The sequence below is a fragment of the Tursiops truncatus genome, chromosome 10 (genome assembly GCF_011762595.2).
Source record: "Tursiops truncatus isolate mTurTru1 chromosome 10, mTurTru1.mat.Y, whole genome shotgun sequence".
Taxonomy (NCBI): Eukaryota; Metazoa; Chordata; class Mammalia; order Artiodactyla; family Delphinidae; genus Tursiops; species Tursiops truncatus.
Genome location: NC_047043.1, coordinates 74,042,297 through 74,060,075, shown reverse-complemented (window position 1 = coordinate 74,060,075; position 17,779 = coordinate 74,042,297). Strand labels below are relative to the sequence as shown.

The window sequence follows — 17,779 nt, the reverse complement described above, 5'->3', positions numbered from 1 at the left end:
AAAAAGAAAGAAAAATAAACCAATAGCAAGCAGACAGAAAGACATAATAAAGGTAAAAGCAGAAATCAATAAAATTTAAAACAGGAAAAATATAAAGTCAATGAAGCAAAAAGTTGGTTATTCTAAAAATTGATAAAATTGATAAATGATTAGCAAGGCTGACAATAACAAAATTGCCAACATTAGAAATGAAATAGGGGATATAAATACAGATTCTACAATCATTAAAAAGTAAATAAGGGTACACTGTGAGCAATTTCATATTCACATAGTCAGCTACTTAGAAGAAAGGGATCAATTTTTCAAAAATTATAAACCACCTAAATTCAGCCAGGATGAAATGGACAGCTTGAGTAACGATTAAAGAAGTTGAGTTAGTACTTAAAATTTTCCCCCCAAGAACTCCTCAGGACCACACAGTTTCACTGGAGAAGTCTACCAAATGTTTAGAAAAGAATTAATACCAATTTTACATAATCTCTTTCAGAAAATAGAAGAGGTAGGAACACTTCCCAACTCATTTTATGAGCCTAGTAAAAGACCACAAAAAGGAAGGAAGGGAGGGAGGGAGGGAGGAAGAAAGACTATTCCAGTCCAATATCTCTTGTGAACTTTGACACAGAAATACTCAACAAAATATTAGCAAATCAAGTACAACAATGTGTAAAAAGAATTATGTACCATGACCAAAGGGGATTTAATACAGGTATGCAAGGATGGTTGAGTACTTTAAAATGAATCAATGTAATCTACCATATCAACAAGCTAAAGAAGAAAAATGATATGATCATATCAATTAACCCAGAACAAGCATTTGACAAAATCCAGCGTCCATTTATAATAAAAATTGTTGGCAGTTTAAGAATAGAGTTGAATTACCTCAACTTGCTAAAGAGAATCCCTGAGTGCTTGCTTCAGCAGCACGTATGCTAAAATTGGAATGATACAGAGAAGATTAGCATTGCTCCTGCCCAAGGATGACATGCAAATTTGTGAAGCATTCCATATTTTTATCTTTTTTGACTCCCTTCCTAGAGTAATGAAAATAAAAGCAAAAATAAACAAATGAGACCTGATTAAACTTAAAAGCTTTTACACATCAAAGGAAACCATAAGCAAGACGAAAAGACAGTCCTCAGAATGGGAGAAAATATTTACAAATGAGGCAAGTGACAAAATATTAATCTCCAAAATATATGAACAGCTCATGCAGCTCAATACCAAAAAAACAACCCAATCCAAAAATGGGCAGAAGACCTAAATAAACATTTCTGCAAAGAAGACATACAGATGGCCAAGAGGCACATGAAAAGATGCTCAACATCACTAATTATTAGAGAAATGCAAATCAAGATTACAATGAGGTATCACCTCACACCGGTCAGAATGGCTATCATCAAAAAAATCTACAAACCACAAATGCTGGAGAGGGTGTGGAGAAAAGGGAACCCTCTAGCACTGTTGGTGGGAGTGTAAATCGATACAGCCACTATGGAGAACAGTATGGAGGTTCCTTAAAAAACTAAGAATAGAACTACCATATGACCCAGCAATCCCACTCCTGGACATATACTGAGAGAAAACCATAATTCAAAAGGACATATGTACCACAGTGTTCACTGGAGCACTATTTACAATAGCCAGGACATGGAAACAACCTAAATGTCCATAAACAGATGAATGGATAAAGAAGATGTGGCACATATATACAATGGAATATTACTTACCCATGAAAGGGAACGAAATTGGGTCATTTGTAGAGACGTGGATGGACCTAGAGATTGTCATACAGAGTGAAGTAAGTCAGAAAGAGAAAAACTAATATCATATATTAATGCATGTGTGTGGAATCTAGAAAAATGGTATAGATGATCTTATTGACAAAGCAGAGATAGAGACACAGATGTAGAGAACAAATGTATGGATACTGGGGGTGGGGGTGGGTGAGATGAATTGGGAGACTGGGATTGACATATATACACTGTTTATACTATGTATAAAATAGATAACTAATGAGAACATACTGTATAGCACAGGGAACTCTACTCAATGCTCTGTGGTAACCTAAATGAGAAGGAAATTCAAAAAAGAGGGGATATATGTATATGTATAGCTGATTTACTTTGCTGTACAGCAGAAACTGACACAACGTTGTAAACCAACTATACTCCAATAAAAATTAATTTGAAAAAAAAAGAATCCCTGACATTGGGAACAACGCATGGATGTTCACTCTCATTACTTCTATTCAATATGGTACTGGAAGTTCTAGCCACTGTAATACAGCAAGAAAAAGGAATAGGTGGCATGCAGATTGGAAAGGAATAAAATAAAACTAGCTCTATTTGTAGATGACAGGATTTTCTACCTAGAAAATCCCTAGGAATCTACAACAACAACAAAAATCTCCCATAACTAATAAGTGAGTTCAGCGATTAATTAATCCACAAAATTAATTGTATTTCTATGTGCTAACAAGGAAAATGCAGAAACCAAAATTTTAAACCCAATACCATTTACAACTGTTCCAAAGAAAATGAAATACTAGATATACACTTAACAAAATGCATACAGGATTTGTATGCTGAAAATTACAAAATACTGATAAAAGAAGTCAAAGAAGACCTTCCAATAAATGTTGGAAGTCTCAACATAGTACAGACGCAAGTCCTCCCCAACTTGATCTAAGGTTGAATGCAATTCCTAACAAAATTCCAGCCAGCTTATTCTAAAACTTATATGTAAAGACACAGGCCCTATAATAGTTAAAACAATCATAGCATAGAATAATAAAGTATGGGACTTCCCTGGTGGTGCAGTGGTTAAGAATCCGCCTGCCAATGCAGGGGACATGGGTTCTATCCCTGGTCCAGGAAGATCCCACATGCCATGGAGCAACTAAGCCCATGTGCCACAGCTACTGAGCCTGCACTCTAGAGCCCACAAGCCACAACTACTGAAGCCTTCGCACCTAAGCCCGTGTTCTGCAACAAGAGAAGCCACGACAATGAGAAGCCTGCTCACAGCAAAGAAGACACAATACAGCCATAAATAAATAAATAGATAAATATTTTTTTAAAAAATAATAAAGTAGGGGGGAATCACTCTATCTAATACTAAAGCTAACTATATAGCCATAGTAATCAAGCCAATGTGGCATCTGGCAGGGGATGGAATGGAACAGAATGGAGGACCCAGGAATAGATCCACACACATGCTCAGATGATTTTTGACAAAGGAGCAAAAGCAATTCAATGAAGGAACCCCAGCCTTTTAACAAATGGTATTGAAGCATCAGACATCCATCGGCAAAAAAATAACATTGATCTAAACCTCATACCTTATACAAAAATTAACTCAAAATGGATTACAGACTTACATAAAGTGTAAAATTATAAAAATTTTAGAAAAAATAAACATAAGAGAAATTTCTTGGGATCTGAGTTTAAGCAAAGAATTCTTAGACTTCACACCAAAAGCATAAATCCATAAAAGGAACAATAGATAGATTGGACCTCAACAAAATTAAAATTTTTCTCTGTGAAAGCCATGTAAGGAGAATGAAAAGACAGTCTGTAGTCTAGAAGAAAATATTTACAAACTACATATTCCACAGAGGACTAGTATCTAGTATATGTAAAGAACTCCTAAAAGTCAACATTAAAAAAGCAAGCAATCCTATTAGAAAATGGGCACAAGTCATGAACAGACATTTCACTGGGGAAGATGTACAGATGGCAAATAAGCACACTAAAAGATATTCCACATCACTAGCCATCAGAGAAATGCAAATCAAAACCATAATGAGCTATCACTTCACATCTATCAGAATGGCTAAAATAAAAACTAATGACAACACCAAATATTGGTGAGGATGCAGAGAAACTGTTCACTCATACTTTGTTAGTGGGGATGTAAAATGGTACAGCCACTCTGGGAAACAAATCTGGCAGATTTTTACAAAACTAAACATACAACTACCATATGACCCAGCAATTGCACTCTTGAGCATTTATCTCAGAGAAATGAAAATTCATGTTCACATAAAAACTGGTACATAAATATTCATAACAGCTTCATTCATAGTAGCCAAAATCTGGAAGTAGCCCAGATGTTTTTAACAGATGAGTGGTTAAATAAACTGTGGTACCCATGGAATTCTACTCAGCAATCAAAAGGAACGAACTATTAATACAATCAACAACTTGGGTGATTCTCCAGAGTCGTGTTGCATGAAAAAAGCCAATCCCAATAAATTATATATTTTATTTTTTAGGGTTTCTTGTTTTTCAATTTTTAAAAAATTGAAGTACAGTTGATTTACAATGTTGTGTTAGTTTCTGGTGTTACAGAAAAGTGAGTCAGCTATATATGTGTGTGTGTGTGTGTGTGTGTGTGTGTGTGTGTGTATATATATATATTCTTTTTCATATTCTTTTAAATTTATAAGTTATTTCAAGATATTGAATATAGTTTCCTGTGCTATACAGTAGGACCTAGTTTATCTATTTTTATATATAGTAGTTTGTATCTGCTAATCCCAAACTCCTAATTTATCCCTCCTGTCTTTCCCCATTAGTAACCATAAGTTTGTTTTCTATGTCTGTGAGTCTGTTTTGTAAATAAGTTCATTTGTATCATATTTTAGATTCCACATATAAGTGATAAGATTACATAGTTTTTGATTCCATTTAAGTGACATTTTTGAAATGACAAAATGGAGGACAGATTAGTGATTGCCAGAGCTTAGGGATGGAGGTGAGGGAGGGCCGGGTGAAAGGTGGGTGAGGTAATAAAGGCACAACATGAAGGATCCTTGTGGTGATAAAACTGCTCAGTATCTTGACCTTGGTGGTAGATACACGAACCTGCACAGATTATAAAATTGTATTGAACTTAATACATACACAAACACACACACACATATACTGAAATGAGTACAAGTAAAACTGGGATTTGGGGGAATTCTGAATAAGATTGGTGTATTGTATTAATGTCAAATCCTAGTTGTGGTATTATACTATGGTTTTTCAAAGTGGAGGAAACTGGATAAAATATATACAGGATCTCTTTGTATTATTTCTTACAACTGCATGTGAACCTGCAATTATCTCAACCATGATTTCAATTAAAATTATGTATATAAAACTTTTTAAAAATTATAAATATATATACCATAGTAAGTGCTTTTTGAGCACTTACTATGTGTCATGCACTGTTCTGATGACTTTATATCATTAATAACTCCATTTAATCCCCAAACAGCAATATTATCCCCATTTTCCAATGAGGAAACCAAGACACAGTGAGATTAAGCAACCAGTCCAAGGTCACAAGCCTAGTCAGTGGCAGAATCTGTATTAGAACCCAAGAATTTTTAGTTCCAGTATCCACAACCCTAATAGGTTATTTTCTCTCTTTACCTAGAGATTAGTTATAGCTGAGGTCATTAGGAAGGACTTTATGGAGAAAATGACATTTTAAGCTTCCTTAGAGGAGAGATTATGGTCTGATGTATATATTGCATTAATTGTACTGTCAATAGGAGGAACTTAATATGTATTTGTTGAACCAATACCTTCTTTAAACCACTAGTTGATTCCTTCAGTTACTGATTGTCTGTCAGGAGCCCAGGGTTTGCAAAATGAGAAAACACGGGACCCAGGGCAATGAGCTCATTTTGTCTTCTCTAGGCAGTTCTATTCTATGTTGTGTGGAGATAACACACTGCAGAACTTTCAGCAACACTTAGAATGTCCCCCAGATATCAGTATTGCCCCCCAATTACTGGGACATTGAAAAAAGCACCCTCCCCCACTCCATTTCCTAGTTCCCCCTAAGGATCCCGGTGGAGAACCAGTATACTTAGTCTCTGGTTATCAAAGCTCAGAGAATTCCTACAGCAGAACTGCGGGATTCACATGATTCAATAGGGACATTACATCTACCCCCTTGGCATGGCTCTGTGCCTGTGATAGAAAGAAATAGAGCTTCCTTGACTTCACAGTGGCTCTAAGTTTGAATCTGAATTGATCTAAAGTGTTCATTTTGTTTCTTTCTTTTTCTTTTTTTTTTTTCTGGTTGTTATTTTTGATGGGCATAAAGAAACTTCCCCTTTCAGAGAAATGCTGCTGAGTACACACCGTATAGCATACCCCAAACCAAGCTCTTTCAACCTCAATAGAAGAAAAACATCTGAAAGGGAAACATATTAATGGATCATTTTTGTAAACATGAAAAATCTCTTGGAAGGGCAATTTCCTCTTGTTGACTGGCAGAAAAATAGCAGTGTTAATTATGTTGCCTTGTTAAATCTGAAAGAATGTAGTGAACATTGGGAACTATTCTAATTGCATTTGTGGAAAGACATCTAAGGGTCAGAAGCCATCTCTATCGGAGAAATGCCGAGGCAGCTGTGTCCCTTCAGAGCCACTGGTTCTGAATGTGCTCAGGGGAAATAGTTGTGAGCTTGAGTCCATGGACTTTTGGGCAAAACTCATGGGGAAGTGAGGGTAGGGAAAGGCAGAATTTCTACTTCAGATTCTGAGCACTGGCTGTTTCTTTCCTCTTCCCATGGATAGAAGGGAAGGAGGTAAATTTGAACAGAATCGCAGAGGTACATGCATTCATTTGGGTGCCGATGTCTCCACCCTTGGCTTGGCCCATGTTGGCAGAGAAGCTTTCTAGCCATCAAAATGGGGAGAAAAAATCTTGCCCCCGGTAATACAGTTCTTTCAAAACAGCCCAAAGTGTGAGGTTGAAATAGAAAAACAAAAACCAAATGATGAGTTGCATAAAAAATGGAAATAGTATGTTGCTTTCCTATAAACCTGGTTCCAGGATAGAAACTTTGGAGAGCCCTAGAATGTAGAAGAATGCTGTTCGAGGTAGAAACAGGAGTTCAGAGGCCCAGCTTTTATACCCTGTTTGAATTTCAGATGAGATAAAACCAGCAGCTCTGCTAAGTTGCAGTACAAAAGCTTACATGGCTTCTGGAGAAAAGCAATTTATTTTAGATTTTAGTACAGCAGCTATCGTTTAAATTGCTAGCGAATGTAACTGAACTCAGAACCAGCCTTCTCTGTGAACACAAGGTGCAGTAATGTTACCCAGGCTGTGGGTAACATTACTGCACCATCATCGAGTCACTAGTATATTGCCAACCTTCCCACAACTAACCCATTCAAAAAAACATTCTGGGAAATGTACCTAGCTGGGTATTCAAATGTGCACTTGCTGTACATTTTGAGGGATATTAATATGAAACAGCCAGGAGGCAGCAATCTTGAGGAAATTAGAAATTAGAGAACATGCAATTAGCACTAGGGAACCTTTTCAATTTTCATCTTTATTTAAGGTCATGAAGGGGCTTGTGGGGTGGGGGAAGGAGGAGGTGTGTGCAGGGAGAATCCAGGAGAGAGAAAAGAGTCCCTCTTGATACTGGAAAATCTTTGATTTGGTAATGAAGGGGATGTGCTTACCCTCCAAACCCCAGAATGTCATCCTGTCATTACGTCCTAATGAGTGCTTAATTTTTCTGTTGGGAAAAAAATGTGTCTCTTTTCCGTACACTGCATTTGCTCCCTCCTTTTTATAAATAAATGTATAAATAAATCCAGTTATACAAAATTCACTATTCCTCCAGAGTTATCCAGAGACTCAGAAGACAACATTTCATCCAGGCTCAATTTTTATTTTTGTTTTTAGTAAAAGAGCTTGTCACAGTGCACTTGCTCCTTTCGTAACTTTCTTTTTTGTTTTGTTTTTATGAAAGCAATAACCAGCACATGGCTTACAAATAAAATAGTTTAGAAACACATATGAAAATGAACAGTTCCCAACACTAACTACCCTTTCCCCTTCTTATTGCCCTCCCTAAATGCTATAAGCCATTCCTGGCGTTATCTCCATATTGCCAATTAATTTTTTAAATCAATTTTACATGTTATATACTGATTTTCTTCTAAGAAAGAGAATTTATCTATCACCATTTCACATTTTCCCACTAACAACATGACGTTATTCTCCACTTCCATTGGTCTTGCCACTTTTTTTTATAATTTTTTAAAATTAATTTATTTTTTAATTGAAGTGTAGTTGACATACAATATTATATAAGTTACAGGTGTACAGTATAGTGATTCACAATTTTTAAAGGTTATACTCCATTTATAGTTATTATAGAATATTGGCTATCTTCCCCGTGTTGTACAATATATCCTTGTAGCTTATTTTATACATAATAGTTTGTACCTCTTATTTCCTACCCCTAGATTGCCCCTCCCCCCTTCTCTCTCCACACTGGTAACCACTATTTGTTCTCTGTATCTGTGTCTCCTCCTTTTTTTGTTATATTTACTAGTTTGTTTTATTTTTTAGATTCCACGTATAAGTGATATCATACAGTATTTGTCTTTCTCTGTCAGACTTATTTCACTTAGCATAATGCACTCCAAGTCCATTCCAGTGTGTGTGTGTGTGTGTGTGTGTGTGTGTGTGAATCATATCTTCTTTATCCGTTCATCTGTTGATGGACACTTAGGTTGCTTCCATATCTTTGGTCTTGCCACTTCTAAATCACATTTAAATCTCTCTTTACTGGTCTATCAATCTAGTCAGCATCTCTTACCTCCTTACCATAGATGAGATATGAGCATTCATACCCCTTTCTCCACTATTCTTTTCCCTCTTCCACTTTCAGTTCTCATTCAGTTGTACCATTATTTTTGCATTGTCAAGATTAATTTACATTTTCTCTGTCACCAGAGATGTCTTTCTTTGTGATTTTTCCAAAGTTGACTATAATGAAAAAGATTTGCATCATCAGGACTTTGCTAAATTATTACTTTTTTAATAAATTTATTTATTTATTCTTGGCTCTATTGGGTCTTTGTTGCAGGGATCAAACTCGTGTCCCCTACATTGGCAGGCAGATTCGTAACCACTGCACCACCAGGGAATCCCTTTGCTAAATTATTTACCGCAGACCCAAGTGGTTTCTATGGTTTCAGTGTCACAACTCCTGTGATACACAAAGGAGACTGTGTCTAGAATCAGGTTCAAATGGATTCTCTTCCTCTGTCATTTTGTCAGAATCATGCCATCTTTCAGTGTGTGTAATATATATTTTAAGTCTTTCTTATAAAGTTATCTGTGCTTGATTTTATTGGAGTTTCTGATGTCCTCTTGCCTTTCCTGAGTGTGTGCCTCCATCATATCTTCAGGTTTTCCAAAACTCATGTTTGCACTTTCTCTTCTATTGGTTCTCCCTCTTTCTCATTAGATCTCCATTTTGCTCTCATTTAGACAGGTTGTTTTCTAGACCTGCTGGATAGAATTAGCCTGAGATTCCCATATTGCTCTCCAGAGTTGGATTTACCATTTGCTGGATCCAGTGGGCTTTCTCTCTTTGACTTACCTCCAAATTTTGCTAGTAACTTTCCAAGAAAGAGTGAATGGGAGGTAAACTGAGTCCTTGCAAGCTTGCAGTTTTTCATTTTTCCCTCAAACATGATTGATAGTTTGGGAATAGGACTTTTGTATCGAAAATCATTTTCACTGCTGTCTTGTAGCATCCAACACTGCTGCTGATGAATCTGATGTTACTCTGATCCTTCCTTTTCTGTAGGCTACCTTTTTAGGGGGAGGGTCTTTTTAGGAGGCTATTACGAATTTCTCTTTAACCTCAGTTTTCTAACATTTCACAGTTCATTCTCCTTGACACTGAGTAGATTCCTATACTTCGAAGATTCATGTGTCCCCTTAGCTCTGGGAAATGTTCTTATATAATTTATTTGATAATTTCCTCCCCTCCAGTTTTGTTTTTCTCATTCTGAAACTTCTATTAGTCCACATGTAGATCTCCTGGATCAATCATCTATATATCTTATTTTTTCTCACTTACTGTACATTTAGTATATAGTCTAGGAGATTTCTCAAGTTTGCCATTAAGCTGTCTATTGAATTTTTTATTTAAGTAATCATGTAATTCCCAAGGGATCTTTTTTTTAATCTCATTATTCCTTTTAAATATAACTCTGCTCTTGTCTTGTAGTTACCAAATATCCTCAAGTGATTCTCGAGGGTATCAAATAGGTTTTCTTTTTTAAGTTTGTATTTTTTCCCTAAATGGTCTTATTTGCATGGTGTCGTGTTTTCTGCTATTTTGCTTGCTCACTTTATTTTGTGTGCTGGCCTTTCTTGGTGTATTGGATTTCCAGTGATCTGTGGTTATATGTAAAAGAATGAGGTAATAGAAGGGCTGTTTGCAAGCCCTTCAACAGGTGGATTGATCTTGTAAATGGTGTGCTTGAAGGGTCAAAGTTTAGAGTGTGTGCATGGGAATGGGGTGGGGGGATTTTGACTTGCAAGAGTGAGGTTTTAACACCCATGATAACTGTCCTACTTCTCCCCACACACGTTTTTACTGCCTTGAACCTAGTGGTGGCTTCAGGCCAGCTCACGTGGAGAGCCAGGAGGGAGGGCAGTCTATGTTACATATACTGACCTGTAATTAATACCCCGCTTTTCAGCTCTACCCACCTCTTCCACCCTCTGTTTTACCCACTATTTCTGAAAACTGAGTTTTTCTGGGGTAGTATCAGGCAGGTCTGTTTTCTCCTTTGCTGAAACCCCCTTTTGGCTTGTGGTTTCCTTTGCTGTGGTTTGTAAGTCAACAGACTTTTATTGAAATCACTCACCTTCTAACGGCTTCTTCCCGTTCTCTTTGTGGCTATGGGTTTACACCTCTGTGCTCCTTTAGTATCATTTAGAAAGTACTTTGGGTGAGAAAGGAGGTCAATGAATTTTCTTAGTCCACCAGTGTGAACCAGAACACATTCTTTTTAAAAAGAGAGTTTGTGATTTTCATATGCCACATGCTCCAACTCTTCATTTATTTTCAACTGTTTGTTAATCTGACACTTGGAATCAGCAGTCACAGAAAGCTGCACAAACATATCACTTACTTGATGGAGCCCAAATAATATATACTCCGGGGGAAAAAAGTGTGTTGTGCTGTTTTCTTTACATTTCTTAACTGATTTTGCCAGGAGTCTTTGTTTTCTTAGGCCTTAGTGAATTCAGCAAGGCTATTAACTTGCTTAAAAGTTCTATTTTAATTTTATTTATTAAAGAAAACATGACTGGATGTCTTCATTCAAAATGTTTCCCTTCTTCTGCAGTAAATAAATGGGCAGAGACCTCAAGAATAGATGTTCCAAATGAGAAACACAATGTGTAATGAATATATGATACTGTTCAATGACAGAGAGGGTCAATAAAATAGGTATCTGTGTCACCTATAAAATTAACAAAGACTTAAAATTTGGTAATTATTGAAAAAGCACTATAAGATAGGAACTTTTATATACCTTTGGTAAAAAAAAACAAAATTTGGTACCAACTTTCAGGTACTTTAAAATGTTTATCATATTTAACCTCATTTTAGGAATTAAAGTTATGAAAATAATCAGAAAATTAAGATCACGGTTTATTTTTCAAATGCTCATTATAGTATTATGTATAATAGAAAACCCCTAAATGACGTACATAAAGAAAAAAACTATAAAATTTGGCATATCTATACCACAAAATACTGTTCATACATTAAAATGATGTTTATAAGTTGTTAATGAACTACTAAAATGCTTAAGTGTAATTTAGGTGAAAAGAAAATCTGGAAATGGTATATGTATGAAGATCTCAACCATTCAAAAAGAAAAAAAAAAAAAAAAAACTAGAAGGAACTATCCTAAAATTTTAATGATGGTTGTCTTTTGTTCGTAGAATTGTATGGTATGTTTCCTTTTTCTGCTCATTAATATTTTGTTGTATTTTCCAGGCGTTTTATAGTGAATATGCTTGGTTTTGAGGGGAAAAACACTTTAAATCATGCGCTTCTGAAAGTAAACTTTTAAAAAATGTCACCAGATGACCCATATGGTTTTTCCCCCTGAACTTTTTACCCTTCTCTATCACAGAACCGAGTGGACTGTATAAAGCAATGTATGAAGTGTTTTCCATTATTGAAAGTCTCTCTCAGATGCATCTGGAAAAGCTAGCCAGTGTATTTTGTTACTTTGCTCTCTGTTTCTCTGTCTCACAAAGTCTGATTTATGTCAACATTAGCTAAAGAAATATTCAGATTCTCTAGAAAGGGGAAACACAGCTGCATCTTTGACTGAAATTAGAGATGAGTGATAAACAGCGGACTGGGAGGCAGACCCTCGGTTTTAGTCCTGCCTGACTCACTTGGTGACTGGTCTGAGCTTTCTCTTGTGAAAAATGTGGGCATTGAATTGGATGGTCTCAAAAGTCCTTCTAGTTCTTTCGCTATGACTTTGCAGATATCTTACCCTGGCATAGAGCAAATGAAACTAAGATACAGAAATGACTCAGTGAGAAGCATGTGTTCTAATTGGTATGTTTCTTTGGTATTTTCTGGGCTTTAAAAAGAGCACCTTGTCTTTGTGAAGTAACAGTTTTACATGTCCATTTGGAAGGTGGGAAAACAGAGGAACCAACAAGCCCGGTGTAAAAGGCACAGTTGCTGAGGTTTCTACCTGTATTTTGGGTCTTGGAGGGACATCATTTGCTCTCAGAAGCATAGTACAGACCGAGGGGGTTTTTTTTCCCACAGAAGGAAAAAAAGGTAAGGTGGACAGATGATTTGTTTTGTTGCATTTGTTTCCCCTCCTCAATAAAATGTACAGTCAGTGGAATTTTGTGTAAAGACAGAAACTGTTTTGGGACAGGTGCTAGTGTTTTGTGCAGGGAAAGCCTCGTGGGCTCTGGTGGGCTTCTGCCTTTTCTATATATTGCTACTCTTCCTCCTATCCTCCTTACTTAAAAAAAAAAATCCAAAAATAGAAAATACTGTAGTATTTTTTTCAGATTATGTAATGAACACCTGCCAGTTTTATAAAATTAAAACTCAAAAATCCAACACCACGGGAAAAGGTTTTTGAAAAAGTGAATACCATTTATCCCACCACACAGTAATGACCTTGACTAATACGTGAGGGCATTTTCTCCCAGACTTTCTTCTTCACCCATGCACACATACACATGCACTATACTCAAAATTGATATATCCCTTAACACTCTTTTGTAATTTTATCTTACAGTGTGCCATGTCCATAGAATTTTACATCATCATCTATATTTCCAGCACAGTATTACTCTGTAGGGTGAAATGCTTAAATTTACTTAAATCATCCCCTTTGATGGACTTTTAGTCTGCTTCCAACTCTGGCACTTAGAAGCAATGCTGAAATGAGGAACCTTTTATGTATATCTTTGCAACCTGGTTCAATTGTTTCTCAAGCAGAATTTCATGGAAATGGAATTTCAGTGTCAAAATGTATAACACGTGTGTGTAGTATCTGTGTTTGGGTGTGTATAAGATACATACACAGGCATCTGCAGTGCTGAACTGTCCTCCATGAAGGCTGTTCCTGCTGATACTTCTGCCGCCATTGCCGCAGCTTTATTCCACCGCCCCCTCCCTCCAGACAGTGTTCCCTGAGATGTTTCCAGTTGAACAGAAGGCCAACGAACCACCCTGGGAGGGGAGTCTCTAGGCTTCATGCAGTTGTGACCTTAGGCAGGCAGGCCTGGTTCTGGTGTGCTGTTAGCAGGAGTTCAAGCTCTCCCCTTACTTAGTATTTCATCTTACTCTTTAGCTCCGGGGAAATTTTTGCTGAACTAGAAAAGCAGTAGGAGTGTTTTGCTTTTACTCCTTTACCAAATAGCAGGTGCCCAGGTTCTGGCTGCCTATTACACGTAAGTGCTCCCACTCCGGTTTCCCCTGCGAGTGGTTGGCGTTTTGAGTATATTCAATGCTCTGTGTTTGTTAGTTTTGCCTTAGGCTTCTACCCTCCCCCAGTCACTATATCCACCTGGGGCAGTAGACCAGGGTGAAAAAATACCAATGCGCAATTGTTCTTAAGCTCAGAAAATTGATTTTCCCAAGTTTAAGCGGGCATCGTGAGTTGTTAACCCTGTTAGAAAAATACAAGTTGGATTTATGATTCCCTTACACAGGTAATTGGGCTCTAATTTTAAATTCTGAGCCAATTGATATACACTATATTGCATTATAACATAACAAAAATGCAATTGAGTTCAAGTTCAGGTATGAATTTGAGCCTCCAATTATGTGATAAATTATTTTTGGTTCTTTAACAAATGATGCCTAGGTTCACATCATCCTGTCGTGGTTCCCTCTGCCTCCCCCTACTCTGTAATTCTCTCCTCTTTCCTCTCACTTCCATTTTTTTCTTTCTAACCTTGCAAGGCTCAGGAATGACTTGCTTCAGAAATCCAAAACCTGCACATTAAGACATTAAAAGAAAAATTTGTGCCTCATCCCTCCCCACAAACTCTTACTAACATTTCATTTTGATCCACAACTTATTTCTGATGGGTCACTATTATTGCACTGCTTGTAATATTTGCTATTAAGCCACCAGTTATATAAATTGCTTTCTTGGTATAAGACAGTTTCTCCAGGAGATTCCTTTTGGAACATGGATACTTTGTTACCCTTTCCACAAGATCCTACCACTGGTGCTTTTAATAGGCTAGATTTTCCTATCCTTTTCCCCCCTTTGTGATAACTCCCCATTGTATTTATTTTTAGCTTGTTGCATTTTGTGTATTTCTGCAAAACATGTCGAGTTATTTTTAGAACAAGGGTTGGATGTAAATATATAACACATGCTGCTGGAGTCAGTTTCCGGAAGACTTGAGTTATCCAGCAATCAGAGGCAGTTAATTGGACTCTGTATCTCAAACTTTGCCTTTCCTTGGCAAGCCCTTGTTAGGGGACTGTTTTAAGTGAGGCTTTGAGCATTTGTCAGAGAGATCAAGGGGCAGAAGGAGAGGGCAAAGGAAAAAGTGCAGTCGTGGAAAGAGCCCTCGACTGAGGGGCGAGGAGGCTTCTAGGAGGCTGTGGGCACATCACTTCCCAGCTATCTCACTTCCCTCTTTGCAATATGATTTCCTCATTGCTGAGGCCCTTCCTGATTTCAGGAGTTTATATCTATAGTTTCTAACTTTGGAGAAAATTCTAGCCCCTGATTTGTTATTACTCTTTGTGCTGCTTTTAGTTCTCATCCTTCCTAAAAATAAATTAAATTACCTGCTGCGGAGTATTAAAACACTCAGGTATTGGATGGCTACCCTAAAAGAAATATTTTCTGCCTTCTGCAGAAAGTAAAGATACTGGACTCTTTTACATGCCTCTCCACAGGGGCGCAGGGGGAGGTGTTTTCCTGGGTGTTCATACCTAAAGGGGTATTTCTATGGAGGACCACATAGGGTTATGAAAGAAAGATAAGAGGTGGCAGAGGAAAGCTGCTGGGAAAATCAGTGTTGCGTTAAACGAAGAGCTCCTGCTGCACCTAGGACCACTTCGTGCAATGCTGAGCTATTTTAAAAATAAACTAGAGCATCATAATTGCTGAATGATTACATTGCAGTTTTTGCTATATGTGCTCTGGGTTACTTAAAAAGGATATTTTGCTCTATTATTTTTCTTTTTTGGTAAATTGTTTGGAGTAATGCAGGAGTGGAAAGTGTTCTGATTTAAATTAAGGCCAGGTGAAGTGAGTGAAACTATTATTTTATGTGTTTTTCTCCCACCTTTACCCTCTAGCTTTAATTATTCTGAGTAATTAAGCAATTTCACCCCTACACCAATCCACCTTCTAAGATCATTGGTGAGGTTTTTTTCCTTTCAGCGACCTGAATATTTTTTCCTGATTTCATATTTGTTGACTCCCTCTAGTTTAAAGAAATTTTCCTCCCAAAACATAATCAAATTCTACTTTTCATAAGGTCCTTTTAGAGAATCTTTAAAATGTACTTTTTGGCTCATTAATCTAGTCGTTGTAGATCCTTGAGCATAAATAGATGAAAAAATCTCATATGGAGTTGAATCTGAAAGTATCTATATTTTATTGTGAATAAATGTAAAGTTTTTTATTTTTCAACAGCCCAAGGTAAAGGATGATGATTAGACGTATAACTTAACTATTAGATAATTATTTTTTTTAAACTTAGGCAGTTTACAGAATGCTTTCAGATGAACATGGAAAAACTAGATTTAATATCACTTTTCTCACTTTGTGATTAAAAAGTATAAAAATACATATATATATGATTTTTTACATTTTTGGCCCACATTATTTCTCACCTTAGGTTATAAGCACTAGGAATTTGCTAGTTTTTTCTGGTAGTTACATATTCTCTTAGTTGAAAATACTAAGTAGCTTTTTAAAAATACAACTCTGAGCTGATTGTTAAAAAATATTTTAAATCATTCTATTAAAAAAGATGATCCAAATTTGGTAAAGATCTTTCTGACCATCTGGGCTTTTGTAAAAGTTGAAAATCTAGGGCACTATCAGGAATGTCACCAATAGCTAGTAATTTGAGAGTAATTTAATGTATGAGGAATATGTTGGAATGCTATTTTAAGTCTACATATTTCAAGTACATTTTATTTTTTTCTAATCTGAGAACATATGAATTGGAAAATTCTCAAGGTATGTTTTTGGTTAGAAAATCTTTTATGATGATGGCCACCACCCAAATCAGCAGTGATCAGTGAAAGTTGGAGATTATTGTTGAATTAGGGAGTGCTAGGGCTCTTAAATCACCCTTAACCAGTTGAAATTATTGTAGGAAGTGCATATAAAATATCACATACACACATGTATATATGGGCCAGGTAGGGAACAGGATGTTAGAATGGGTCTCTTCTTGTCTCAGTTTCCACTGAGGCGCCTGTAAGCTAGCTATCAAAAGACCAACTATCCCATATGTAGAATGTCATGAGCCTGCTCCATGACTTTTGAATATATGAGTCAAGAGGAGATTAGAGACAACATTTCTTTGGAGAGAGCTGTGGTCATGCAGTGAGTTATCACCACCTTTTGGGAGAAAGAGTGATGAGTACTGTCTTGTGACACCAAGGTTAGAGGGGATCATCAAAAGGACTAATCAGAGAGCTCTGAATAGTACTTATTATAGCTGGAGGACCTGGAGACCAATGCCTAAATCAAGCCTGAGCAATTTAGAGTGGTCCACACATTGGGGTCTGACTCACCCTAAGAAATCTGGAAGGCAAGGCAGAGGCAGGTTGGCCAACTGCGTGGGTGGCAGGATGGGTAGGCTGATGCTTGGGAACTGGCCTGCTTTCCCAGTCTTTGTCAGGGCATGAGATATGTGAGTGTTTCCTAGGGTCCAGATCTGGACTCTGCAGAGGAGAGAGCCAAGGAGCAAACGTTTTGAGTCTAGTCCAGTATGGTAACTGAAGGGATTATGAGACCACAGCATACAAGGACCAAGGCAGAGTCTCCCCCACCCCCGGGAGAGTGTCACAAAGACCAACCCAGAACCTCTGGGGAATCTCTGCAGGGTCCATGAAAGTCCCCCAAGACAGTTCAGTGTGAGCTCTAACTATCTGCCAGATATACGCATGACTCCTAGATACATACCCAGACGGTACAGATCCAGAGAGAGCAAAGCCAGCTTATAACAGAAGCAGCACAAGGAAGAGCTCTCCTGTCCTTTAATTTCTTTAACCTTGGGAGAATCCAAACAACCGATAGTAAAGTGTATTAAAATTGTCCAAATACAAACAGAATTTGGGGTTAGTGTTAAATGCTTTAAAATAACTATTATGACAACACCCACCTGTCCATGTATGTAAGTAAGCATGGAGTTAGGCTAACCAAGGTTTAAATATACTGCTCCATTATTTATTAGA

General features: G+C 37.1%; 1 protein-coding gene and 1 non-coding gene across 23 annotated transcripts in view; both read left to right on the top strand.

Annotated features, from left to right (window-relative positions):
• The window catches only part of FHIT (fragile histidine triad diadenosine triphosphatase), a 1,451,419-nt gene that overhangs the window by 544,187 nt on the left and 889,453 nt on the right, over positions 1-17,779 (top strand). The window lies entirely within an intron of this gene.
• LOC117314047 (U6 spliceosomal RNA) lies at positions 906-1,012 on the top strand. Its single transcript, XR_004528730.1, has one exon. It is a non-coding gene; the product is annotated as a U6 spliceosomal RNA (small nuclear RNA).